The sequence below is a fragment of the Haliaeetus leucocephalus genome, unplaced genomic scaffold, assembly GCF_000737465.1.
Source record: "Haliaeetus leucocephalus isolate CR32 unplaced genomic scaffold, Haliaeetus_leucocephalus-4.0 Scaffold2, whole genome shotgun sequence".
Lineage (NCBI taxonomy): Eukaryota > Metazoa > Chordata > Aves > Accipitriformes > Accipitridae > Haliaeetus > Haliaeetus leucocephalus.
The window spans coordinates 15,114,454-15,142,271 of NW_010972438.1; the positions used below are offsets into that span (position 1 = coordinate 15,114,454).

At 36.0% G+C, this 27,818-nt stretch overlaps 1 protein-coding gene across 1 annotated transcript in view; it reads left to right on the top strand.

Moving 5' to 3' along the window:
- ERC2 (ELKS/RAB6-interacting/CAST family member 2) overlaps positions 1-27,818 on the top strand; it is a 393,279-nt gene that overhangs the window by 156,345 nt on the left and 209,116 nt on the right. The gene's annotated exons all lie outside the window — the stretch shown is intronic.

The window sequence follows — 27,818 nt, forward strand, 5'->3', positions numbered from 1 at the left end:
AGGATGCTAATTAACATTTGCTGGACTTGACTAGGTAAAAAGTGCTTGTAACAAAGTTCTGAAATCATCCGTCTCCTTTGAAAAATGTTCTTTTTAGATCTTTGGTCATGTAAGTGGTTAATGATGTTAGTAAACTGTTCAGTTGCTCGACTGTGGTGCAGTTCTCCATTTGTTTGATTCTTTGTTTCTTTCCCTGTGATTATTTTAATGTATGGCACTATAACTTAAATCTTAGCTCTTCAAACAAATCCTTTGCATTTGTGTTTCCTGTACAGAATTGTATACTTTCCCCCTGCTAGCATTAGTTACATTATTTCTATGCAATAAAATTTGTAATGCAGTAATCTTTGTTAAAGAAAGAGCATTATGTGGCATTAAGTAACTTGAATCTGTATAATTGCCTTTGGTTATTATTTGTTCTGTGAAACATAAAGAAGAAAAGCTTTGAGTTGTTTCCTCTGTACTTCTCTGTTGAATATGCATTCTTTCTCACACAGAAGATCAATTTACTCCTATGATTTTCAATGTTATTTCCATTTTTTTGAGAAGGAAGCATGGGATGTGAAAAGTGATGAAAATGCCAAGGTTTGCTGATGTTGCTACAGACACCATATATTTTAGGTTTCTCGCTCTTATATGATCATACTTTTCCTACCTGTGTCCATTCTAGCAGCTGTAATTGTTTAAAGACTCCATGTGCATCCTGATGAATTTCTACTGTATACTCTTTGCCACAGATCTGTATCTCTGTTTCGGAAAGATTCTTGCTTAACAGTAACTGTGAATATTTTCAGTGTGATAACATTTTTAGTTTTACAGAAGAAACCGTGCAAGTAGCACCATGCTAGAAGTAAAGGTTTAGAAAAGTGGAAAAAATTGTTTTAAAAATGCAAACAAATATTTCTGATGCATTTGAAGGAGCAATAGTTACAAGAGAAGGAAAGGAGAGGAGATTTTTGTCAAGTACTACTAATAATCTAAAGCTTCATGAAGAAAATCAGGTGTTCTACAGAATCAGCAGGAAATGAGTGAAAAAGGAGAGGGATGGAACTGTGGAGAGGGATTGCAGAAGAGGCTACTACTTAAGACCTCTGGAATAGGAACATCAGTGCTGGTGTATAAAGCTGCTTAAACATTGTCTGAGCCAAAGTTCTGCTATGATTAATGTTAGAAATGTATTTAAGTGTTGTAGGACTAAGCCCTAACAAGACAAAATCAAGGAGTTAGAAGTCAAGTATTTAAAGAGTTTTGAAAATGTTGGTACTAGTGTAAAGTTGGATTGAGAAGTAGATCAGAAGATAGAATAAAATGGATAAGGATGCTTTGGTTTCTGTTTCTGTAGGAATTCTTTGGCTGGCTATTTTAACATAAGGGGTCAAACTGGATATTCTGACATTTTGTAATATGTGGTGTTGATTTTTTCCAAGCAATAATTTTCCTTTAAAATAGGTTGGTTTTGTAGATATTCATATAGGGCTTGTGAATCATCATTGCCTTTGCTAGGTTCCCTTCTACTTCTGGCTTTCAGTGGAAGTACGTTTGATGCAAGCAAGGTGCATGTCAGATACTATTACCAGAGTTGGCTAGAAATAGGCTGAAACAATTCTGCAAATAGTGCATTTATGAGGACTATTTTCTTTCTCATGTCCTTTTGCTTTTGTCTTTCAAATTCTTCCTCAGGTCAAACAAGCATAACAGCTGTTTCTTATCTTTAAAGACTACTTTATTCCAGCTGCCCTATATTGTGAGATCAGGCATAAGATTGGTATAGGGTCGGAAAGACTGAGGAGCCTGTAAATAAAAACACTTCTGGATCATGTTCACTGCATACTTATTTTCCCCTTTAAACCGTTTGAACTGTTGAAGTTCCAAGAAAATACTTAAAATACTTTCCATTAATTTAATTACTTTTACACTGTGTCATTTACTCATTGTTCTGAACACCATTAGAGCAACACTAAATTGGATTCTGGAATAGATTATAATATTCATAAATACTATAGCTGTCTTCCTATAATACCTAATTGAAATGAAAATGAATATCCATTATATCTGCCCATTTCTATATATTCATAATCTTTTGCACAAATAATATTTTGCTGTTTTCCAAGTATATGTACTGTTCATGGTTGAATTTAAAGCATTTCTGTAGCAAGATTGGAGAAAGTTACTTCCTATTGTAAAACATTTACAGTGGTTTTCAGTAGTAAATTTGGAGGAACATTGCAGGTGAAATATTCTTCACTGAGGACACTAATGTTGTCTTAAAACTTAGGACAAATAATAACAACAACAACATTTCTGGTAGGAATTACTACCAGTAATAATAGAAGTTACTAAGATTCTTTTTCTTTGCATTTTTGCAAAAAATGTTCACGATGCCTGCTTGCCATATCCAGTCTAACAGAAGTCATTCTTGGGTCAGTCACTCCCATGGAAGATGGATTACTACCGTAAAGATTTGTATTGGAGGTTCATCTCTCATCTTTAAATTTAGATGCATAGCAAAATCATGTAAAATAAGCAGAGTCCTTACAGGGCAAGGAAGGAAACTGTAGAGGAAAAAGTGCTCAGATACATTTGAGCTCCAGATTACGCTCGCTTTGCTGATCCTTTATGTGTTTTGGAACTCTAAAACATAACAGTGAACAGTTTTTAATGGACTCTGCACTACACTGAATTTCAAACAGAATGTGTATTTTGCATCTTGCTATAATTCCACATTCTTTTCTGTCTTTGAATATTTATAGCTAAATTTTTCTGCTTTATGTCAGGAGCAGTGAGGTTCCTGAGATTAGAAAGTATGCAAATAAAAGATTGAAACCTTAATTCTCTGCAATACCTAGTCAGATCCACATTATTTGAGTTGCAATAAAGTAATCTTTTCCCTTACTATTAATATGTTTAATTTCTGAGGCAAGTGTAAATTTCATTTTACTCTTTTGGCTGGAAGAAATTCCATTTTCTTCATTAATAGACACAGATAATTACTAGAGATACTTTGTTGTAGAGCTGTTTCATCTTTCTACATAGTTGATATAAGAGAAAATGGCTTTTCTCCTACTGGCTAATTTATTTATTTACTTATTTATTTTTATCTTTCCTGTAAATAAGGTCCTGGCTGACCTTTCAATATAAGGATTAGTTTGCTTCCTTGTTTATTTTGAAATGTTGCCAGAAATTGGGAGGGGAAGAGAAGTTGCCTTTATTTTATCCCATTTTAGGATATTATGCATGATTTCATAAAGTTGTGGTAAATACAATAGTACATATTTAATACAGCTTGTAGTTTTATGTTTGCAACAGACTGGAAACAATTGAGAATAGTTTTCCTAAGCATAACCATAAACATAATGAAGTTTATCCTGCCAAGTGTCAGGCCACAAATAAAGACAGACACACGTGTGGTCAGCCTGCCCTCCGTTTGTAGGAAAAGTGCCATTGGACCAAATAAACTGAGTTTAAATCAGGCAGGAAATCTTTGCTAGACTTGACCTAGACTCATATGCATTGGTGACTCATGGTTGTTGCCCAGCCCTGCAGCTACATTGGTTTATGAGCCAAGCAAAAGTTCAGGCCTATCTGCATTGAAGTGCCAGTTGCCTCTGTTATCTTTTTCTCTTCTAGCATGATTCTGTGTACTAGTGGTCTGGCAGCAGGCTAGTTTACTTTGTGTCATCTTCTGTCATAAATTTTGAAGCAGTCTGTCACATATCTAGTGAGAGGGTAAGCTTAAATGATGTGTGTTTTTCCTGGACAAAGAATGCTTTCAGGAATTGTTAAAATATATGAGAATGTTTTGGTATCATGCATTTTTACAAATGATCACTTTTGTGTAACTGACATCTGCTCTCATTCCTCCTCCTCTAATTATGAGGCTAAATAGAAAGGAATGATACAGGGGGTGGGAGCAGGCACAGGTGGCCTGGGAGGAATAGGGAGACCTCATCTGAACGTGCAGGTATAGAGTTAAGAAAGCCAAAGCCCATCTGGACTTGAATATAGCAAGAGATGTGAAGGGCAACAAGGAAAGGTTTCTGCAGGCACAGCAACAGCAGAAGACTAGGGAAAATCCAGGCTCACTGATGAATGGGAGTGGAGACCTGATTCTAAAGAACATGGAGAAGGCCAAGGTACTGAATGCCTTCTAGCAATTCCAGGTCTCTGAAACCGGTGCAAAAGTCCAGGGCCAGGTAAACTTACCCTCGGTGGAGGAGGATCAGGTCAGGGAATATTTAAACAAACTGGACACACGGAAGTCCCCTGGCCTTGCTGGAATGTACCTGCAAGTGGTGATGGCATTGTGTCAATTATCTTCGAAAGGTCGTGGTGGTTGGGGCAGGTTTCTGAGGACTGGGAGAAAGCAAATGTCACTCTAAGAAAGGCAAGAAGGAGGATCCAGGGAACTACAGGCTGGTAAGCCTCACATCGATCCCTGAGAAGGTCATAATAAGGAAGGAATAATCCTGGAAGCCATTTCCAAGTATATGACAGACAAGAAGGTGATTTGGAATAGCCAGCATGGATTTATGAAGGGGAAATAATGTCTGACCAACCTGATAGCCTTCTTCAGTAAGGTAATTGCCACTACCAGGGTTGTACATTTAGTCCTAAAATCTTGTGTAAGTGTATATTCTAATTTATGCCATTGTACTATACTTGTTTTCAGCCTCTTTCATTTTAGCTAGAGTAATTCCATTTGCAAGCTAAATCCTCTTTAAAATATACTTTGCCTTATTATAATAAAGATGTGAAGGCAAGAGACTGGTCTTTATTTCTGTTCACAGTGGCATAATATAGTTCATGGTTTTTAAAAAACAGATCATAATTATTCTATCATTCTATTATTCTATCAATTCTTTCCTGAAAATATTGGAAATTGGGTTAAAATAAAATATATTAATGAAAAGTGCTTATAGCTAGCTAACAAAGCATGTGAATAGTAATGGCTAAATATGACTGAATATAGCAGGATGGCATGATAAAAGGACAAGATTAGCCTGATTTTCCCTGTGTACAGGTCTATGATTTATGATTTTCAATAGCTTTCAGATTGCATGTCTACTTCTCAAAATGTCTGATGCTTTAAGCATGTTTTCAGCACACTCTCAACATATCCTGTCATTGGCATATTTTTTTTTTATTATCTAGAATTTCTGGGAATATCAACTGGGAATATAGTAATTTTTCTTGTTGGTTTTACTATCACTTAAAATAACACACAATTCTGTGAAAATAAAAGTAGTATTCTGGATGTACCTATAAGTAAACTCTGCCTTGTATTTTATTTAAACTTTTGCAGTTTTTCTGGGTGGATTGTCCCCAAGAAAAGCTGTCTTTGATGGGTTGCTGATAGTTTGATTTGAAATCTGACATTCTTCTTTGCTTATGTTGGGTTGGATAATTCTTAAGCATTTTTGTTTGAGTATTTCTCTTTTGCAGTTACTGGCAATCTCTCTTTTTACATACTTCATGTCTGTAGTGGTTTTAATGGTTTTTAGGGAAGTGGAAACCTTGAAAGATCATCTTTGTTCAACTTCATTGTGGAAAGGATAGTTAAAAGCACAGTTACATAATGAATTCTCACCACTTACCTCATGAACAAAATCACAGGGCAGGTTGCTCAGGGCTGTGTCCAGTCAAGTTTTGGATATCTCAGAGATGGGGATTCCATAACCTCTCTAGGCATGTGTTCCAGCAGTTGACCAAGCTTGTGGTAAAAAAAAAAAAAAAAAAGTGTTTTTTCTATGTCAAGGTGGAATTTCCACGTTCCAGTTGTGTCTCATCTCTTCCCAGTGCACCCTTGAGGAGATTTTGGCTCTATCTTCTCACACCCTCCCACTAAGTAATTAAAGACAGCAGCAAGATCTGCCAGTGGCTTTTTCCTCAGCGTGCACAAACCTGGGGCTCAGCCTCTCCTGGTACGTTTTGTGCCCCAGTCCTATGACCATCCAGGTGGGGCCTCAGTTGGACTCATGCCAGTATTTCAATACCCATCTTGTACTGAGCAAGTCCAAACTAGGCATAGAGGTCCAAGTATGATCTCACAGGTTCTAGAGACAGGCTCCACACCCCCAGGGTAGGTGCTGCCTGTTCCTCCAGTTAGTTGGCTTTGTTTTGTGCTGGTTTAGCTATTGTGAAGAGTTTTGTGTTCTGATGCATAACCAAAAGAAGCATTTCTAGAACGTGAGTTCAGAGTTGCAATGTGTAATTAATTCCAATAATTATTATGAGTCATACATAAGTCCAAGAATTATTATCCACTTAGAGTTCTAAGATAAACAGTTTGATGAAAAGCTTATATTATTGTTTGATGTGTTATTTAACAGTTCAGTGTATTTAAAAAAATACATAGTAGTCTGTCAATAAAAAGAGAACCTTTCCTATCCAACAAAAACCTTTGTGTCATCCGTAGACCAAAAATTATTAGGAAAATTAGTTCAGTGGTTTTATCTCATTTTCCTCCACTAAGACAGATGCAGTTTTTATGATTTGAAGATGAAGGTACGTTTTGCAAACCTTGCCTTGGTTATTTGCAGGATTTTCTTGATGTTTTTGTATTTTCCCTATTTGCTTCTGTGGGAACAGTGAGCAAATGATTTTGATGAGCAGCTGCTCAAAGAGAACATGAAAAGAAGCTACGACAGCAATTTAAGTCAATCTGATAGCACCTGCTGTCACCTGGTTTCATTTCTTCATGAAGGAGAAAGAGTTCCAGGGCACGGTTATGTGGTTCTCTGCTTCCATCTCCAGTTACTGTACTGAACCCCATAACCATCTCATAGGGAACAGGAAGAAAGGCATGGCATACTTTGAAGTTCAGGGCCTCTCTTTCTTTCATTATTTTTGAGCTGGCTGAAAAGTGTCAGCAGTTACATGCACATGGGGGTTGGCCACATGGGTTAGAATCATTACAGAATTCAGAGCCATTATGTTGGATTTTTCCCATCTAGGAAAGACTTCTTGCATAGCTATAGTAGTTTTATACATCTAAAATGTAGTGGCAATAGTTAATGCAAAATTGTAAAATATAAACAATCATCATTTAAAATGTCAAATGCAGCAGCTGAGAGGGAACTCAGGATGGCAGCTGTGATGTGCCATATTGATAAATCAAAATAATAAATTCAAAACATATGTTATGATGTCAGTAATGTAATCCAGATTATGCATTAGAAGGGTAACAGTTGTGCATTTCGAGTGCTAGAAGTTTACTTTGCCTTTGACCTGATGGCTCGATGTACACTAAAGGTACAGTTTTGCTGTATTGTGACAAATTTTATTTGTGCTAAAGTGGTACTATCAACCTAAGTTTTTGTTCAGATGAGACATACAGGTTTGGTTTATAGCGTAAAACTATAAAGATTCTTATTCCATAAGAATTATATTTCCTTTGTTGCATAAGATTCAGTGGGAACTTTAAGGTACAAAATTTGAGGGAGGAGGGGAAGCTACTTGCTGTGGTAAAGCCTTAAAGTGAGTGTGAGAGCATTTTTATACAAGTGATGAGAACCTCCTGGACATGATTGACTTAAATTAGCTTGATTGCTTTTTATCAATTGCAGCTGCGCTATTTAGCATAAAAATGCAAAACATCCAAAAATCATTTGCCTTGCAGTGTAGTAGAAAGATGGTTTTAGTTAGTCTTTAAGAAGTTTCAAATGTTTATTCCACACAGATTCTCTGAGAATGGATCCAGAACATATCTAGTTACAGAGAATTAGTACAGATATTGTAAACTTTGAGAAAATTAATTAAGAAAAATATGCTGCTTTATGAATTACATATTTAGGATTTTGGTTTTTTTCCTTTTAACTGTGTTAGTAAGTTAAACAGTTCAAAGATATTTGTTATAGTGGCATAATCAGGCATCTGCTGTTAAAAGCTAAAAGAGAAAGACTAGAACTTTTTGTGTGATGTACAATTGTCTCGCTCTCTCAACCAGTGACATGGTTGAAAGAGAAATCCTGAAGTTGTGTAAAAATAAATTTCTTTCTAAATAAGAAGAGAAAATTTTAGACCAGTGTTGAGGATTGCAACCCACTGTTGAAAACTTGACCAGAGAAAGGCTGCTACTGTTATTTAAAGGCTGTGTTCTGTAAATTGAGTTTTGATAGCTGATGTCCATTGCCATCTGAATTTCCTTTTTTGTAGGACTGTACTGCTTGCAAACTCGCAATCTTGTCTTTGTTTCTAAGGCTTCTATTTTTCAGTGGCTTAATGATTTATATAGCATGTGACCTTGAGGCTACTTAAGTGCTTCTTTGTATTCCTTGGATGCTTAACATTACCTAATTCACAGGAAAAATATTCATGTGTATAAAACTTGCATCATTTACTGCAATTAATTATGACCAGCAATTGTGCTGAAGAAGAACCCTTATTGTTGTGCCAAGCAATAGATTATATTAGAGAATAAGATTGCCTGAAGTCAATATCTTGTACGCTTTTAAGTGTTTTTGGTACAGTATGCCTACATTGAGGTCAAACCCTTTTATTATTCCTTAGATTCATTTACTCTTAAATGTTCCTAGGATAATGATGCCAGTTTAAGTCTTTAGACAGATTCTTGGAATTAAGGTGTTCAAAATGGAAAAATAGCCAGTTAAGGGCATACTTAATGGTACAATTTCAGTGGCTGAATGCCCATTAAAGGCAAAACCTTAAATATTTATATATATATAAAAAAATAAAAGTTTGTACATATATATAAAGAAATGGGACTGTTTTATTAATTTGAAAAGACACCTTGTGCTCCTCAGGTTTATTCTTTGGTAACATTAAAAATCACATCTATATACATCATTCAGCAAATAAAGTTTTAATTTTCTTTAGTCCTCTGCTAGATCTTGCAATCCAGTACAGAGATGAATGAGGGTAGAGGGATATATTTCTTCTTGCATAAATAATAGAAGGGTTTAGAAAGTTTCAGTTACAGAGGCACTTAAGTGCATCTGCACAAGTTTACAGGCAGACTGTGGAGGTATTACTAGAGGTATAATATATGCAGGAAGAACAAAGGCTGTCTTTCCTGTCCTAGATTTAATTTTCAGGAATGATAGGCCTAAAAACCCCCTTGTTTTTTGTAAAGTGAGATGGAAATCAAAGAGGCTAATACACCTATGTATCCACAGATATGCTTTTGTAATGCAACCTTAGGTAGATCTATATTTAATAAATTAATTAAATTAAATTGTACGTGGTTGGTTTTATTCTCTAACTACTAGCTCTTCACTTTTTTTTTCCCCCAAACATCCTTATTAAATGAGTACTTGGAAATTAAATTCTTTGAAGCATCATTTTAGGCTCCAGAGTACTTATGCATTTTGCCGTTTAGTTGAACTGTGTGAAATGTGTGTCCCTACATGGGATTACATAGGGAAAGCCACTAGGTATTGTTTAAGACTGCTTGACAGCTACAGAGAGAAATATTAGCAGTTCTCTAATGTGTCCTTTTTAACTTACTGGGTTGGAAAAGTGGGGGGTTTCTGGGGGTTTGGTTTTTTTTCCCCTTCTCCGTGACATGGTATTGTGATACTCATATGTGCTGATAAATACAATTAAATTTGCATAGTGCAGGATCCTATGTAGTTAATCTATGCTAAACTTTACATTAAGATTCCTTCCGTGTGCTGGCATTGTCCTGTTTCTTGAAATGTATCTTTATTTTCCCAGTCTTTTGAGGAGATTGGAAAAAGGAGCAAAATTTCACCCATGTGCAGAATAATCTATGTCTGGAAAAAAGATTACTTTCAGAATGCTTTCCAGGAAAAGAAAAACAGATGAGGAATGATACTTGCTTTATTTATTTATTTACTTTTAGAAATTTCTTAAAGGGCAGATTTATAAGGCTCCATGTTAATGTCAACTGTCAAAGATTGGGGAATGAATTTTCATACTCAGGTTTCATTTCCATGACTAATAAATCTGCTCTCATGTAGCCTCTACTTCTGTGTTAAATTATTTATACCCTGATTTTTTTAGCTGTAATATTTGTTTATACATTAATATGTATATACAACTCTATATATGCACTAAATATATATAAACTAAAAAGAATATACACTAAATATATATATACTATATACAATAAAAAAGAATATTAAGAATGATTAAACAGTAAACATTTTTTAAAAAATGAATGTTTCTTGCATGCTTTCTATGGCATATTAGCAAAATCCTTTCCACAGTCATTTATATCTTCACATTTAAGAATAACCTCAGTTGAAAGAGTTAAAATCCTAGAAGATTCAATCCTAAAAGTATTTCAAAGACATACTTTCAAGTACAGAAATTTTCAACAAAAGCCTTTTGAACATATTCTATTCAAAAAACCAGGAATTCTGGTGATATTTTGTATGGAACACAAAGTTACTCAGAGTTTGCAACTTCATTGCTAGCATAGGATTTAGAATAGAATTTTACCACTTCCATTCCCAGATTGTATAGCAAGCTTGAAACAAATATTAAAAATCCATTTGTATCTAAAGTAAAAACATACATTATTCTGAGTATCCCCCTTTGAATTTGCTATAAAAGATTATTTCTCTGGTATGAAAAAACCCTCTTCATTTAGCCATTTTTAGAGAGCCACTGTGCATCCATTTTGGTTACGAAATCTGTTAACTTAGACTAAGACAGTATCTTTCCTGGATAAGAGCACTAATCTGTAGACAAAGAAAATACATTATGTCTAATCTAGCTGAATCTTAGTAAGGCTTTTCACGCTGTATCATGTTCAAGTGATTGAAGTGGGAGACTCTTCAGTCCAAGAATGGTAGAATTGGTGAAATATTGGCTAATAGAGAAGCAGTGTAGATAGTACGGAAGAGGAAAGACCAGGCTGGGGGAAATTATTATTGAAGCATCTCAAGATCTGAGAAAACCAAGTAAAGAAAAGGTTTCATTTTGAAAGGCCTGGGTAAAAGAATTATTTGAAATGTCTGCTTGCATTTTTTTTTTTTATTCTCAGTTGAACTTTTGCTAAAAGCCTTAAAATATGGGAAACCTTTCACAGGCTACCTGAGTAGGGGTACATTTAACTGTCCCAGGGGTAATGATCAGATTTTTACATAACATTTATAATACTAATAATACTAATGGAAATTGGTCTGGAGGATATCTGCTCTTAAGATGCTGCACATCATACTGCATTTTTCCTTCCAACCTACTATTTTAAAGTATAATAGCAGTTCTTTAATATCTCTATCAGAAGTCTTGAAAATACTTCACAAGCTTCAGTGGGAGAACTGTCGTTATGGGACTCTGGACCTTTCCTTGGGAATTTTTGGAAGAGACCCTGCTCCTAAAGGAACCATGGTGTTTCCAGAAATGGCTCAAGCTGCCTGCTTGCTGTCCTGTTTCAACACTCCATTACCCCATCTACTTATTTTTTTCCTTTGTGGAGTGACAGACCTCTGGCTTTTTGTGCAAGGCACTTTTCAAAGGTTTTAGTAAGTGTTGGAACTTCATAGTATGTCTGAGAGACAGGTATAGCAATTACTATGTTTACATTATGGACAGGAAAACTGAGCTGGACAGAGTAGAACCATTTCGCTGATGATTGCCTGCTTGAGGTATTGTCTGAAGACACTAAGTCCTTCTACAGAAAATGGTAGAAAATGTCATTTGCACCCTGACATAATTATATACTTTATTGTATTGACTACATTTTTTTTTTTTTACTCCCCCTGCATTTTCTTTTCCTGCTGGTGACAAAATTTTGCTATAAAAGAAGGAAAAATAAAAAGAAAAGAAATAAACCACACAGAGCTTACATGTATAATTCAGTTATGTTCAATAATGTTTCACTATCTGATGTGTAATGACCACAATTTAATACATTTGGATCATTTATCAAATATAATTAGAGTTTTTTGTTTTTGTTTTGACAGCAGTTGTCCTGCATCATTATTTTTGCATCTAGTCCTTTCCTGTAGGTGAGAGATTGTTGACATGCTTTTGGGAGGAAGTCTGAGCAGAGAAATAATTCTTCAACTCTCTAAAAAGCATATATTCATCATATTTTCAGATTACTGTATTTATTTTAGGTTCCTTCTGATTAGTTATGTTGAATGCTATGACACCTTTCTCTTCTATAAATTCTGTTGAAACATACCCAGCATACAGATTATACATTTGACAAACATTACTCAAATTAGTGGTAAGACTTGTGCTAACAAGATTTAAAAAAAAAAAATAATAGTAGTAGTAAATGGAAGGTCAATGAATTAGCATTTTATTGCATCACACTTAAATTTTAGCTTAGTACAGTAAAATGAAAAGCCTTTTAATTTTTTCAGTGGCTTTTTTTGCTCCTTTTACAATTCTAGGAGTCTTCATTTGTTGAGTCTTATTTTAGGGAAGGCTTTAATCCGTTTTATGGGTGAAGGCTCTCCCAAGCCAGGGATAATTCAGATAAACTCAGTTCTGTATAGTTTTGATGGTTCCTGTGAGAAAATTAGGCTAGTCTGGAATTTTATTTTTTTTTGTCCACTAGGTGCAATCATACATTTTGTATGTTGGATATTCTACAGAGGTGATTGCCAAATTTGTAACTGGCCTTGGGCTTTCTTAGGGACCACCGTTTTAATCACACAGCTGAGAAGTTTGTAGATGTTATTTTGTAGCTTTGTTCTGTGAACCGTTTTTAGTGGCCATTTTAATATCCAACAGAGTTATGAATTTTATTCCTAGGCATTTCATTTGAAGTTGTTTTGCAGAACTCCCTAGAGGAATGAGATGTCAGGAACAAATTGCCTTGTGCAAAATTGTTTTCTTGTGGCTAAATAGTTCTCCTACTGCCCCATTGATTGTTTCTGTGTCTTCATTATGATATGACATATAATAGTAGTTATGTTTCACCAACATAATTTTCCTTATAACAAATAGTACATTGAATCCAGTATATAGAAAAATCTGGGATGTGTCTGCAGGATTTAGAGGGCCCAGGGAATTTTTGCTCTGTGACACTCTGGTTGTACTAGATCTATATTAGCCACATTTTTTTACTGATTATGAGCTTTATAGATTGGAGATTCCTTGAAGAGATCTGAGAAAGGGGGAAGAAGGAAGATTTCTTTCAGCTGTTCCAGTGTTGGTGATTGTGGTTTAATGATTTTTCCATGCAGGTTCTACTGCATTGCAGGACCAAACATGGAGTTTCTCTTTTTGAAATGTTGATAACTAGTATTGTCTTGCACATTTTGGAGAAGGAAAGAATATAATGGCATCCTGGAAATTACAGTTAAGAGATCTGTGGGTTCTAGACTTTCTTGTACTCTGAAGGATCAGAGTTGGCTTGTATTCTCACTGAATTGGTGCTCAGCTGAGGACTCCTTTAGTCCCCGTGTCTTGGCTGTCACTGTTGGTTCTTGCAGGTTGCAGGGCTCTTTCTCTGAAAGTAGTTTTTGAGAGTTATTTCACTGCTGATTCTTTTTCTGAAAGTATCGCTTACATATTTGACAGTGTAAGACCACTTCTGTGATACAGTTTGTTTTCATATCTAGCTTTACATAGCTTGTTTAGTGTCAAGACCTTTATGAAAGCAACACATACCATTTTCCTTTATCTTTCTCATGCAGATGCTGTTCTGTCCTGAGAAACTGAGTGTCTTCCAGATGGAATATAATTGTGGTAAATTAGTAAACCTATAGCTTCCAGCTGAATAATAAATAAATGCAAGATCAGATCTTGACATGTCTCTGACTTGCTGCTAGATGATCTGGCAGACTGGATTCAGTAAAAATATTTGGCAAGCTAATCTCTGTTAGTATGTTAGGAAGCCTGCAACTGAAGCTTATGTCTGATTTCATTCCTGCATAACTTTTTATTTTTAATTTACCATGTAACCTCTATTATAAGCACTGTATTTGTACAAAGAGTAAAATGGTTGCTTTTATGTCCCTGGTTCCAATCTCATGCATTTCTTTGCAGTATTGTTGAGTGTCATTTATATTAGACTTTTCAAACACTTAAAATATGAGGTGAAGATCTACCATTTCTGTGATGATTGAAGTTTTTTAGGGTAAAATGCCTTCTCCAGTTCTACCTAAAATGCTTAAAGAATGTTACTGCAAAGACGACATAAAAAAGGAGTTACCAATCTGGAATCTGAAACTGCCCTTTTAGTCTTTTCTTGACACACTGCATCTCAAGGAGCCTCTCGTGGTCTAAGTAGTCTTTCCTTGTCTGTAATTCTTATCACAAGCCAGCACAATCTCTGGAAACTAGTTTAGGAGTCTGTTTCCAGCATAAAAAATAAATATATTTGCAATATCTAAGATAGGCACAATGGCTTCACTTCTGTTTCAGTAGGACTACAATCTGCTTCTTGGTTGAGACGCTTATTGTTAACAAAATAGTTTAATTCTAGCAATATTGCCAAGCCTCATCATTTTCAGCTGATGGGCCATCTACTTTCTGTAAGATTTCTCTGAATAATGACTTACAGAATTACATTAATATATATGATACAGCATTTCAGAGACCAATTTCTTAAAGGGTTCAGAGTATCACTGAAAAGCTATTAGTTTCCATAAATCTGAAAACTACTCAGCCCTCACATTTTAAATCGACTCATCTGTTGAGTATGAAAATCATAACATTTTAAATGTGATCTAAATTGTATTTTAAAATATTTTTCTTCCTGTTTTGAGTTTTTTAGATCTTGGTTTTTCTACACCATCATAAAGACCGGGATTTTTTTTAAGAGTTTCAACACTTTTATTTCCAATCTGAGATTTTAAGAAAATAATTAGTTATCGCATGATTTAGAGTATGCTTTTAATTGTGTTCTCAAGCCACTTGCAAACTAGCCTAGTAAAGTTACTTCTCCTAGGTACTAGCAAGGACTTTGGCTGTACTTGTAAATGAAATGTTTTCAGACTATTCTCTGGTCCCAAAATTAACTGACATAACATACGTATGGCTATTCAGGTATCATCCCCTAATATTGATAATACAGATATAAGCTTCCAGAAGAGAGATTACCATTCTTGGCACTCTGGAAGGTTCCATGCATTAGATAACAAATACAGTATTGCTATTAGTAAATACTTGTTTAAATTGTTTCTGGATAAGGCACTGTTGGGAAAAGTTGAGAGAACTGCATGTATCTGTACTCTTACAAGACTAGACTAGCTGGCAAGTTCCTGTGCCAAACAGTTGATGATCCATCCAAAGGCACTGTTACAGCTGAGCTATATTAAGGTTGCTTTTCTGATTTTTTCAAGTTGATTATTTGCAAAAATCAAGTAATTGTGCGATACACAGCTCTGCTACATATATCTTTGAATTTTGTATCAAAGTCCTTAATTTTGAGCAATAGTTTGCTATTACAGCCTTAGCTTTTTCCTCTTACAATGTCAAGTAATACAAGAATGTTGGTTCTTTTGTTATTCCTTTTGTTAATCTCAGCACAGAGCTGTTTTCCTTATATGGGCTTTTAAGTGATATCCTGTTCTTTTTCTGGTTTATCTTTGGTGTAGACTAGTCAATGCTACCATTCACATGAGAAGCAGCGATTTGTGCAGATATCACACTGAGGCAATGCTGACAAAGGGTTTTTAATTGTGTAATTCAGGAGTTCTTAAAACCTTGCCTGTGGTAGCTATAAATATGTATTTAGATTTTTTTTAATGTTTCACCTATTATCAAAAAGAATTTTCATTACTCAACTTTGAGTCTGAAATTTTTGCTTTGTGATCTTGCACTTAAATTTTCTTCTGAAGTTCATATACCAAGTTTTACTTCCAAAGCAGAATCTCAACTCTTGCTCCTCCTTCAGTTAAAGAAGTAGATTTTACATGAGTTGCATGTGTTAAGCATTTTCATTCCTGTGGAAAGATGTTTTAATCTTCAAGACTCCATAATTGAAAACTAAGGTTATACCACACCGCTAAAAAGAATCATTATCATCATCAGCTGAGTTTGAAATGCCTATGTCGATCATTTATAGCACTGAGATTACTATGGACTTGCTAGAGAAGCATTTATTTTTGGGTCACAATTAATCAGTGATTTTTCCCTTAGTTCAGAAATAAACCTCATATTAAAAAAGTTATCCTTACAAGCACTGGGATCAACACCATTTTTTACTCTTGATCTGAGACACACATGTACTTATTAAGTTGACCCCTAAATCAACCTACCGCTTGCAGGAAGCAAAAAATTTTGCTATAGTTAGAGTGCATAGTGCCTTTGCTTGAAACAGACTTCCCACTGTCTCTGAGGTTGATATGCAAGCTTTGCTATTGAAAGAATTATTTATTGCTATTTGTTATATCCTGAATAGCTTAGAATGTTCTTGCTGGGAGATATCTATAATTTTTAAAATCTTTTTAGTGTTTAGTAGATACAGAGATAAACATTTATCAAGAATGTAGCTTACTACATGCCAGAGTAGTCCTTTTAGGGTCCATTTATGGAATGTAAAGTCCATATTAAAAAAAAAAAAAAAAGCTTTTAATATTGCTCACTAATTATTACTTGCACCAAACATTGTAGAAGGTATGGTTAAACTCTGAGTATGGAAATAAAGATCTCTCCCGAGGTAATCTGCTCTTACGTAACTTCTAGTTTTATTTCCAGAAAGATGTAATTTAATTATCTAGTCTCTTAGTTTTCTCTTATTTCTTGTTTTAGTGTATCTGACTTCTGAATTCCATGAAATCTGTGTCCTTGGTCTGGTAGAACAAATAATGTAAAATAGGATGTCACTTTTAATTTCATTTTTTGAAGTTAATTTGCAACCTCTGATTTGAGGTCTACATCGTTCTGATATGCCTGCATAGCTCAACCTAATTTATTAAGATAAAGAGGGAGAACTTTGTACACAGTGTGATCAGTGCAGTCTGTTTTTACAGTTAGTAAATTGTAAAGTCAAATATTGTCTTTCCTTCAGGCAAACACTTGGCATTTATAATAATTCTTAATTTGTGTACTGTTACCACAAGAAAATATACATCCCAAATCTGCATGGGTAAAAAAAGGCTGACTATGAAGCTAGGAAAAAAACCCCAAAAGACTAATGTGCTCACTAGGCCTTTCTGAAGAGGGTGGCTGATGTCTGTAATTGCATGGAGGACAGAGACCTCCTGAATAATTGCATGTTTAAGCACAGAATCTTCCTGCAAAGTACCTTTTTATCTTTTTATAAAAGTACCTTTTTTATCCTTTTATCTTTTTAAAACTTGATTGTACGAGGGTCTCGTAGCATACTACCAGCTCTAGTTGAAATGTAAAAATATTGAGAATATGCCAGATGTTGTCAAACTGAACCTTCACTGAGTTTTTTTCCTTGAGAAGAACTTCCATCATGAGCAAGTCTCAAAAAGAGCCAAAATGGACCTCCTAACTTGTGACAGCTTTTCTCTATAGAACATTACTACTGGAATGTCAAATATTCCAAATCACCTTTTTGTCCATCTAATGTAGTAAACCACCATACTCTGTTCTAATACCAGGCAAATATCTTCTTGCCTCATATATGCAAGGGGAGTGAGCAAGGGGGTTGCCTTGTCTTACATGCCTCAAAAGCCAGAGCTAATGAGAAAGTTCTGAGTTCTAGAAGGGCCTAGAGAGCCAAAGGTGTGGATTGAGGACAAGTGATGGAGCTAAGCAGACCCGTAACACTTGCTGGTACTCAAGGTCAATACCAAACCAGCTGATGTTTACTGTTGTCTAGGAGATTATAGAGCCTGGCTTGTTGGGAGAGAGAGGAATTCACTTGCAGCTTTTAGATTTGGAAAATTTTAGAGGTGAATTTTTCATCTGAGAGATTACAAGTAGTTAGAAGCTTATTCACTCGTGAGAAAAATGCAGCATTTTGCAGAGAAAGGGCTATAACTTGGTCTTTGGAAGAATGTGGGCAGGAGAGATACAAAAGCCAAAATGGCATATTTCTTGAAGAAAACACTGTGTTATATTTAAAGTAAACAATATGTGTTTAGCTTATTGTTTTAACCTTCTTCTCTGTTCAGTGCGTTCTTATGAATAAATGAAAAATATTGCCCAAGCTGGTTTATGTCACTCTATTTATGAGCTGGCCATAGTTTCTAGAAGATAAGCGTCTAGCCAAGCTGATTCCAGCTGGACCTACTGATGTAGGAATGTCTGATAAACAAGTGGGTGACATAAACAGGTGTTCCTGTCTCAGAACAGGGCGAATCATAAGGTTCTCCTCTGAGAGATGTCTCTCACTCAAAACGTAAAATTGAGAGAGAGGTCAAGGGTACAGCTCACCCCTGCAAGCATAACACAGGCTCACTACCTCACTTGGAGAGAGCTTTATCTACAGGCACCTCCTTTGTTTGAATGTTCTGGGTAGGTTACAAATCTAAATGTGCTTTTTGAAAATTACACTTTCACTGCTATGTCAACTATTTGTAATAACTGACTTCTACTATTAAAAAAAGTTAAACTTAGAAACGCAGTTCATGTAAAAATTCTATTTTTATCATGTATAAAGCTAACATATTTACTGATGATTCATATACTATTACAGAACTCTACACATTTTTTTCATGAAGCAGTTAAATGCATTGGCATGACTTTAAAAAAGAACATTGTGGCCTTTAATTAACTTTCTATCAATCTGGTACAGTATAATAAAATTTGATTGTTATTGGAGACAGAAATTTCAAAAGTTAAAAGCTTCCAAGATTGATAGTTCTGTAAATTGGTTTTAAGTATTTCGAATTTATAACTATCATTATGTTGCTAAATAACATTGACTCTGGAATGACTGACTTCCTTTTGCAGTAATTCAAAAATATTATGACAGCTATAGTTTTATAGTGAGCATAAAAATCAGTGAGGTAAGTTCAATGAGGTAAGGTTAGTGTTGGAAGTTTTATTAACAAAAACTTTAAGTATTAGCACGAGTTACAGTTCCCATGTGTTTTCCAAAATTTGCTGGAACTGAACTGAATATTAAATTCTGAACTTTGGACTAGTTGCTTTAAACTATCTAATTTTGGTGGTAGGAGTAGGCAAAGATGTAAATTTGAATAAACAGCTGTTAGGCAGTTGGCTGCATTGATAAGCTACACATGGTCAGAATTCCTTGTGGCATATAATGTTCCACAAGGATGAGTTTCAAACTGCCTGAGGGAACCATTTATATCTCTGGTTCAGCAAAAACCTTTTCTAGTGTAGTTTGACCAGTCAGTATTACCAATTTTCTCTTTTAAAGAGCAGCAGAATCTGGACTGGGAAAAAAAGAATGAAAGAAAAATCAAGATTGATTAGTAGAGATGGTGGCTGGCTAAGCTGTCGGGGAGGGAGGCTGGGAACTTTATGAAACGTGTAGCTGCCATCTTTCAAGGAGTAAGTAAAGGAGAATGAGTGCGTTTGATGCATTACACTAGCAGGTGGTTCTCCCATCCTTGTACAGAAGAAAGAGCTTGTGACAGTGATTCTGTGAGGGAAAAGGTGTGAGATGGTATGAGTTTGTTTTCCTGATGTGAACAGCCAACACTGTTCTGTGTTTATAAACCATCTAATATAGCTTGCTGTATGTTCCCCTTGACTACAATATACTCAGCTGCTTTAAACCCCTCTCTTTTTGTCAGTTCTTAAATACTGAAGTAGTAGAAAGAAGACAGTGAAATAGGTTATCCTTTAAAGAATATAAAGCCTGTTAACTATCAGCTCTATAGAAACATCATTTGCTGAATTAAAATGTAAACTAGAGCAACCCTAACACCCAGAGTAATAGGTGTGGGAATGTTGTTGAAATAATGCTTGAAAGTGGAATTTTCCTCTATGAAGAGAAAAAGCTAGCTAACTCACTAAAGTTTCAATTTGGAACAAGAATGTAAATTGTATTAATTGTACAAAATTCAAGTGTCTGCAGCTTCAAAATGTAGCCACGTTCTGCCTTTTCTGCCTTGAATTTTACATAGATCAGATGTTTTTGAAAGAAACGAATGTATTATACTATGGATTACAAGGTACAACCATTGCTTTGAAAAAAATCATGTTTATCACGTCAGACTGAAAAATGGGGGACAAATATGATGAGGGGATAGTTTTATTTTTATTGTTGTATTTTAGAATTTTTTTTTTTACTAGCTCTGAAGTGGAGAGTACAGTTGGGACATTTTAAAGACAGATGATATCCTTTCTATACTTGTAACTCGGTTCTCATATTTGCAAAAAGGCCCACGTGAGGACATGTTCTCTGTACTCACAAGTCAGTATTTCTGTATAGAAAATTGAAGTGACAGCTCTTTTTTTCATGGTTTAAACTGGTTTTCATAATCAAAACTTAGTATGTTACATTTCCCCAGATACATACAGATGTATAAATACAGGCACTAAGATCTTTAATGGAAGTTTGTTGTTTTGATTAACCGAAGTGGTTCCTCAAAAGATACACTGAGAGAAAATAGTAGCACAGAAAAGTGTCAGCAGTCCTGTGGAGCCTGTAGGGGTCATCAGGAAGGGAGAGAATGATAGTACAAAAGGGAAGAAGACTGGCTTTGGGACACAGTGGCAAATGTTGACTGCAGTGTGTGCTGGAACAGAGGTGGGGTTAGGATGGAGATTGACAATGGGTTACAGTTTGCTTTCTCTATTACCTCAGGTGTGGTACTACAGTACACTTAGTGCTTGACTAGTAAATTCAGAATTAGTTTAAAAAAACCCCAGCCAAACTTTTGCTTTAAATGTATTTATTTATGATGGTAAAATAAATAATTCTTAACAGTGAAACACAGCAGTGCTGCTTCATGTTTTACTTCCTCATGGAGCTCCATAACACTAAAACCACTTTCATAAATGATGTATATAATACGGCATACAAGTTAAACAATTAACAGTAAGGAACTTCAAGAAATAGACGTCACTACTGGAGCTTGTCATGAGTGGTAGGTGATGACATGAAGATTAATAAAGTTCAACTTTGAATTTGGCAATTTTTGCCACTTACACAAACTTTTCTTTTCTTTTCTTTCTAAAATATAACCCAATTCTGAAGTTTTTGCAGTGTGTTGTATATTTCCAGAGCAAGTGACAGAGTTTATTGTATTAAATAGTTGAAATAAGTAGTTGCTGAGGAAAAAGTTAGACAAAATTAAAAAGCAATTTACTTGGACAGAGGTCTTTGAAATGCTTTGTGTGTTAGCTATCAGATCTGCTTTTGCTTTATTTTTCTGGAAAATAGTGGTGTTCTTCAGATTGCCAAGTTTTACTACTAAATGTACTGCCAAAGCTTGGGAGAAATAAGTCAAGGACTCTTAAAATTACATAGTGTTGAGTGAAAAGCCAAAGAGAGGGTTTTTGTGTACCAGAAATCCTTATCCTTTCAGATATAAAAATATATATCTGATGTTGTAAAATGACCCATATTTAATTTCCTTTCAGATTACATTTAAAATGCCATAGACGTAAATGGAGGAGTAACAAAATGGCAGATATTTCTCGTAGTGTACTGGCGTGCTCCATTTAGAATACTTCATTGTTTCGGTTTTTTGGGGAGATGTGATTTCACAGTACCATTTTCAGGGAAGAGATAACTTCTAATATTGGCAAATTCATCCTGGCTATAAATGAAGTAGTATATTTTGCTCCTTGTCTTCCACAAGATGAGGAACTGATTTAACAGCTTTTTGGTTTTACACCATCTGGAGGTTCATATTTGACTTATGAAATGATGTCATACATGCTTAGCACCAAACAGATACCATATAGTAAAAGGTCGCATGCAGTTCAGGCTGAGGTAGTTTTATTTTGGATTATGAGAAATATAAAAGTCTTGATTCATGATTACTGGAGGCAGAAAGAAGAATTTAGGGAAGAAGAAAATGACTGACATAACTGATGTTCTTGTAAACCTCCACATTGCATTCCTGTGAATAGAAAATAAATCTGTACATGTAAGACCACACACAGTATGAGTTGCTTATTCACTCTCCCAGACTGGCATTGGCTCAGAGTTTTGCCTCTCTGAAAAAAGAGCACTGATTTCAGAATGGCTCCTTGCTGTGTATGTTAGTTTGGGGGATGATATACCTGTCCTATCAAAATACCTGGGCTTCATTGTGTAGGTGGATTTTTGAATTAGAGTATTCTGCTGTATCAGTCTCAAGATATCTGACCACTGGTTGACGAGATGTGAGAAAATAGAGATATATTTAGCAGAATTTGGTTTGTTTCTTTTTTTTTTTCCTTCCCAACATTGGTGTCAGGACACAATCTAATTTGAGCTCCACAAAAAGTAGCTTCTGGGGAGGAAGACTGAGATAATTCCATTTCCTGTACTTGCAAGGAGAAAAGGATGACACAGATTGAAAACCATGGTGTGTTATCCTTTTCTGATATTAAAGGTTTTAGTTTGAGCTCTCACATGGACTTGGCTTTAATTATTATATATAATGGTTAAAGTATTTCTGCACAAAGGGGAAAAAAAGAGGGAGCATCAAATAAGGTATTGTCTTATAAAAGAATAGGAAAATGTATGGTTTGCAAAAGATTAGTTTGAATCTCTGTGATCCAGATTGAAACATGGAAATGCTATGTCAGTAACCCAGGTCACAAGCTTCTTCTCATCATATCTGAGAAAGATTTCTGTTTCACCAGGAAGGTGAAACTCCTTTAAGAAGGAATTTCCTCGTAATTCTGTGGAACTCAAATTCTAGCTAGAACAGTAGAGCGTTTGCTGACCTATATTTAATTGGGAAAGGGCTGGGAAAAAAGGCAGTTTAACCTCCTAAGTATGACATTGGATTTGTTGTGGCTTGGAGGTTACATCATGGGTTGTTAGGGAAGTGTCAGGGTCCCTGACAGAGAATGACGTGCAGTGTAAGCCTGTCTTTTATCTCTCTGTGTTGGCAATAAGGGTGGCCTCTTTGGCTGTGGAGCAGCCAGAACCACTTGTCTGCCAGAGAGGGAGGAGTGGGGCTCGGAGACACTGGGACTGGAATGGAGGATCTGCCACCTAAGGCTGTGGTTGGACATGCTGTACTCTTTCCTTCCGAATGCTTGCACTGTCCTCGTGTGAAATGGGGTTGCTGGGATCGAGATTCTTTGGCTGTTTCAAATCTTTTAGAACATTTTTCTCAGTGCGATTGAAGCTGTGCTTCAGTCATGCTTTAGAGCTTTTATTTGAATCTACCAAGGCTAGAAATGAATTCTTAAATGAAAACTGAGATAGGCTTATATTAAGAAAAATCTCTTGTGGGAACTGGGTTCTAGGCAGACCTTATACCACTTACATCTCAATGTATTCAGATCTTAAGTCCATGTGCAACTTCTTATGGAAGAATGCAATTCACCTCAAACACATGAGTGTTCATTAATAAGTGTTAAAAAGTTACCATGGAGCTGAAAGAATTGATCTAAGGTGTCAACTATTTACTTGAAGGTGTGTGGAGTAATCTATTTATGACATTAACAAGAAAACAATCTGTTTCTGCATTTAGAGTCAGTCCAGACAACTCTGAAATACTAGGTGCCTGGTACTTTGTGGCACAGTTGAGGTCATAACCCGTGTGCTAACTTAAAGGTTTCTATGTGGATGGCCTGAATGCTAACTGGTGAAAGGAAAGATGGTGATTGCAGCTCTGCTGTGGAGTTCCATGTGTGTTTCTTTTTGGTGTGAAAGAAAACCACCACACATGTTCTCTTGTCCTTCCAGGTTGAATTTGTGTCTTTGTCTAGGGAATAGAAATAATGTATTAGTCATATTATGAGCCGGCTAGTGGTGAAAGGAAATGCAGAAAGCTTCAGTCATGTGGTGCTTTTTAATTAACAGCTGTGTGAGGGCAGGACTGGGGTCTTGAGAAACTGGAGTGGACACGGGGCTCTGCTCTCCTTTTCCACACAGGACTTCAGCACCATCTACTCATCCTCTCAACACGCCTTCTTGCGCTCCGAAGTTTTAATGCCTAAAATCCCCATTCCCAAGTTGAATCTAGTGAGCTGTGATGACAGGGTGTGTGGGAAGAAATCTGTGAAGAAGTGTGAGAATTGTCTGCTTGGCCCTTAGGGTGGGGATTGGATGGGTAGAGAAGAAAAGACTATTGACTCAGAAACTGCCTCGTTCAGCCAAGTAGAACAGACCTGTATCAGCACATGTGCAAGCTACTGTGTTATCCCAGTCACCAGGGAACAGTATCAGTGCTTTGTTTATCAGTGGGTCTAATCACCTTCAACTCCCTTTGACTTCAAGCATTAAGCTTCTGCATAGTGGCAGATGGAAAATCAGAGTTGCAGTGACGGACTGAGGAGAACCCCTTTTGGAGCTCGCGCTGCAATGTTATGACGAGCTTCTCAGCTGCAGCTTAAAGGCCCAACAGAGATTTTTGTGATTTGACTTAAGGGATTGCTTTCAGACATGAAGCAAACAAGTGATTATGTATAAAGAAGATGTGGTAATGAGTTTCAGATGAGGTCTTTTATGTTTATTAAAAGAGGTCTGAAAGTTTGCTGCTACTACTATTTCTTGTTTTCTAACTTAAAGTCATCTTTGAATCTCATACTGCACACTGCTTACAAACTGCAAAATCCTATTACTGTAATATAGTGGAAAAAGTCTTAAAAATAAAATAAATCCAGTAGAATATAAATCTTTTTTTCCAGTGTATAGAAAAGCAATGAGCCATTTTAAAAGCAGGAAGAACATGCATTTCGAGATCCAATAGATCATCTAAATTGGTCCCAAACCAAGTTTTAAAATGGCATTGCAAAGACTTTTGCTTTGAATAAATTTAGCATTACAAAACTAAGAATATAAATAAAAATAAATTAGATTTGCCGATTGTTTTGTACTTTACTAATATTCTGATTTAACTAGGAAAAAAAAGTGCTTAATAGATAGGATCCTTTCTGACTATTCCAACTGTAGGACTTGAAAATATAAAACTAACATTTATGCCCTTTCAGTTACTTCTATCTAGCTTTTTATTATGAATAAACTTTGTGAATTTCTAGGCAATGTAAACTTTAAACCCTTGTTCCTTATTTTCTGACATTTGTATGTTTGAAATTTGGATTAGTGAATCTAAAATTTCTCACTTGCCTGACTTCCTGCAGCACTCTTGTAGATGGAGAATTATTCTAGATTGCCACATCATATATTTTCAATCCAAACCTTGTCTTCTCAATGGCGTACCTTGCGGCCAAAACAAGCCTGTGTAGGTCCACTTAATGTGAACACCTCATGGTTTCAGAGCTGCAGAAGAAAACAGTATCAGAAAAATGGCCTCTATTCAAAGAAAGCTGTCTTTGTAATAATAAATGACTGCACTCTCTTTATATTAGTTCTCTACTTTGCATGAAATTATAATGTCATTCTAATGGATTGCAAACCTTGCTGCCACCTCTGTGGGCTTTCTGTGCTACAGAGCATCTTCTTCTCTCTGGGCAGAGCGGAAGGGCAAATGTGGAAGTAGGTCTATAGCAGTATTTTTAGTATCTCCTCTCCTGGACTGAGTTTCAATGTGTTAACCAGCCTTCTGGAAAACTGAAATATTTTACTAAGAATGGACTCCTTGATTTCCATACCCCAGGCTTGAATTTGGGAATTAGAGACTGCACAAGGAATGCAGAATTGAATCCATAATGCTTAACACTGACAGTGGGTTGGTTTTGTTGATCTCTTATGATGTTTGAAGGTGCTAACAAGATTTCAGGGGTATACTACATCTTCTTGTATTATTTATTTACAAATTAGTCTTCAATAATGAGGCTCACATTAAAAAAAAAAAAAGCATCTCTTTTGGCCTTTAAAAACTTGATCTATGATGAAATCTGTTTTTTAGCCCAAAATATCCCCACCTAGTATTCTGTGCTGTGTTGCCTGTGAGCTGCTCAGAGTGATTCATTTGTAACTGCATTTCTGAACTAGAATGTGGAAACACAGAATCATAGAATGGTTTGGGTTGGAAGGGGCCTTAAAGATCATCTAGTTCCAACCCCTCTGCCATGGGCAGGGACACCTTCCACTAGACCAGGTTGCTCAAAGCCCCATCCAACCTGGCCTTGAACACTGCTAGGGATGGGGCATCCACAGCCTCTCTGGGCAACCTCTTCCAGTGCCTCACCACCCTCACAGTGAAGAACTTCTTCCTTACATCTAATCTAAATCTACCCTTTTTCAGTTTAAAGCCATTACCCCTTGTCCTATCACTACATGCCCTTGTAAAAATTCCCTCTCCAGCTTTCCTGTAGGCCCCCATTAGAGACTGGAAGGCTCTAAGGAAGACTATAGGATAGCTACCGGAAGGCCTCTGTAAAGTCTGCCCGGACCCTTCTCTTCTCCAGGCTGAACAACCCCAACCCTCTCAGCCTGTCTTCACAGGGGGGGAGGTGCTCCAGCCCCCTGATCATCTTCATGGCCCTCCTCTGGACTTGCTCCAACAGGTCCATGTCCTTCTTATGCTGGGGGCCCCAGAGCTGGATGCAGTACTCCAGGTGGGGTCTCACCAGAGCAGAGTAGAAACAGGTATGATTTAGTGGAAGTGCTCACTGAAGGCACCAATGCATGTAAGGTGCAACTCTGCAGGTACTGATGGTTAAACCCAAACATATTCTGTTGCTTTAATGAGTTGATATGTCTACTATCTTATTACATAAAATACCTTTTATTACAAATGTATTAGGAGTAGAATTTATGTGGTGGATAATTCTTTCTTTGGCATTAGTGAATTAAGTCCCCCCCCCCCCCAAACACATTTTGGGTTAGACAAAGAAATTGATAAACATTTTAAACTAGAGAGAGATATTCCAATGCAGCTTAATTTCTGTTTTTTTTCCCTTTATAATTCTTCTTTACTTGTCTATTCAACTTATCCCACTCTTCCATACACTTTTTTAAAAGCATTCTTGTAGCAATAATGTTACTTGCTCTTTCCATTTCAGTGAAATGTGTAATTCTTCATTTTGTTAATTATCAAGGACAGCAAAGATTACGTGTTGTACTTTGAACCCCTACATTCTACAGTCAATATTTTTATATTCTTGAATTATTACAGTATTGATTCCTAATTGTCTTGTTCTTCTCTCCTACATAAAAAGCTGCACCATTAAATCTTGCAAAACTTCATTTTCCAGCTCTACTTTTCACTTACAATCTCACCTTATGGTTTCACCTCCAGTTCACCATCACATCATTGTAAGACCACTTATGTATTTGCTTTATTCCATTCCTTTATTATATTTTAATTTAAGGAAGCTGTGACAAGATCTCTTACTTTGAATACCTTTTTAAAAGTTCTTCAGAGCCAATCGTCTGAATAGTATATTAGAAGTTTTCAAAGATTGTGTCAGTGAGCATCTTGATAGTGACTGCTTCTTCTGCTCTTCACAATGTGAAGAGTAGCACCTTTTCCATTTGGAATCATACCTTACTTTGTGGTAACTACTCTAGGCAGTGCTTATGTAGAAAGGTATTATTAAAAAAGGTGCTAGGGATTTGAATCTGTGAAGTGGGATTGTTAAATCTACTTCAAAAAAAGTTGCTTTTCTGTCTAGCTCTTTTTTTCTTCCCCTATTTTGACATTTTTTTATGTGTTTCTACCTGGATCCATGTGTATATGCCTGCTGCTGTGGCCATGTCTGGCTATTCACATTGTGCATACTTTCCTGTTTCTTGGTTATACTCCCCAAAAAGCCAGTTCCCTCCTCCTCCATTTCCTTGAACAGGTACCCTGTCATTTAGATTTTCCTTTTTCTTGCCACTTTGTTCCTTGCTTCACCAAATGTTTTTCTTGTTTTTGATGATAATATTTATGCTGCTGTCCTTGCAGGTGGCTGTTACTTCCTCCCCCCCCATCTTGTAGCAGAGGAGAGTCAGCTATTTTTCCTTCTTATTT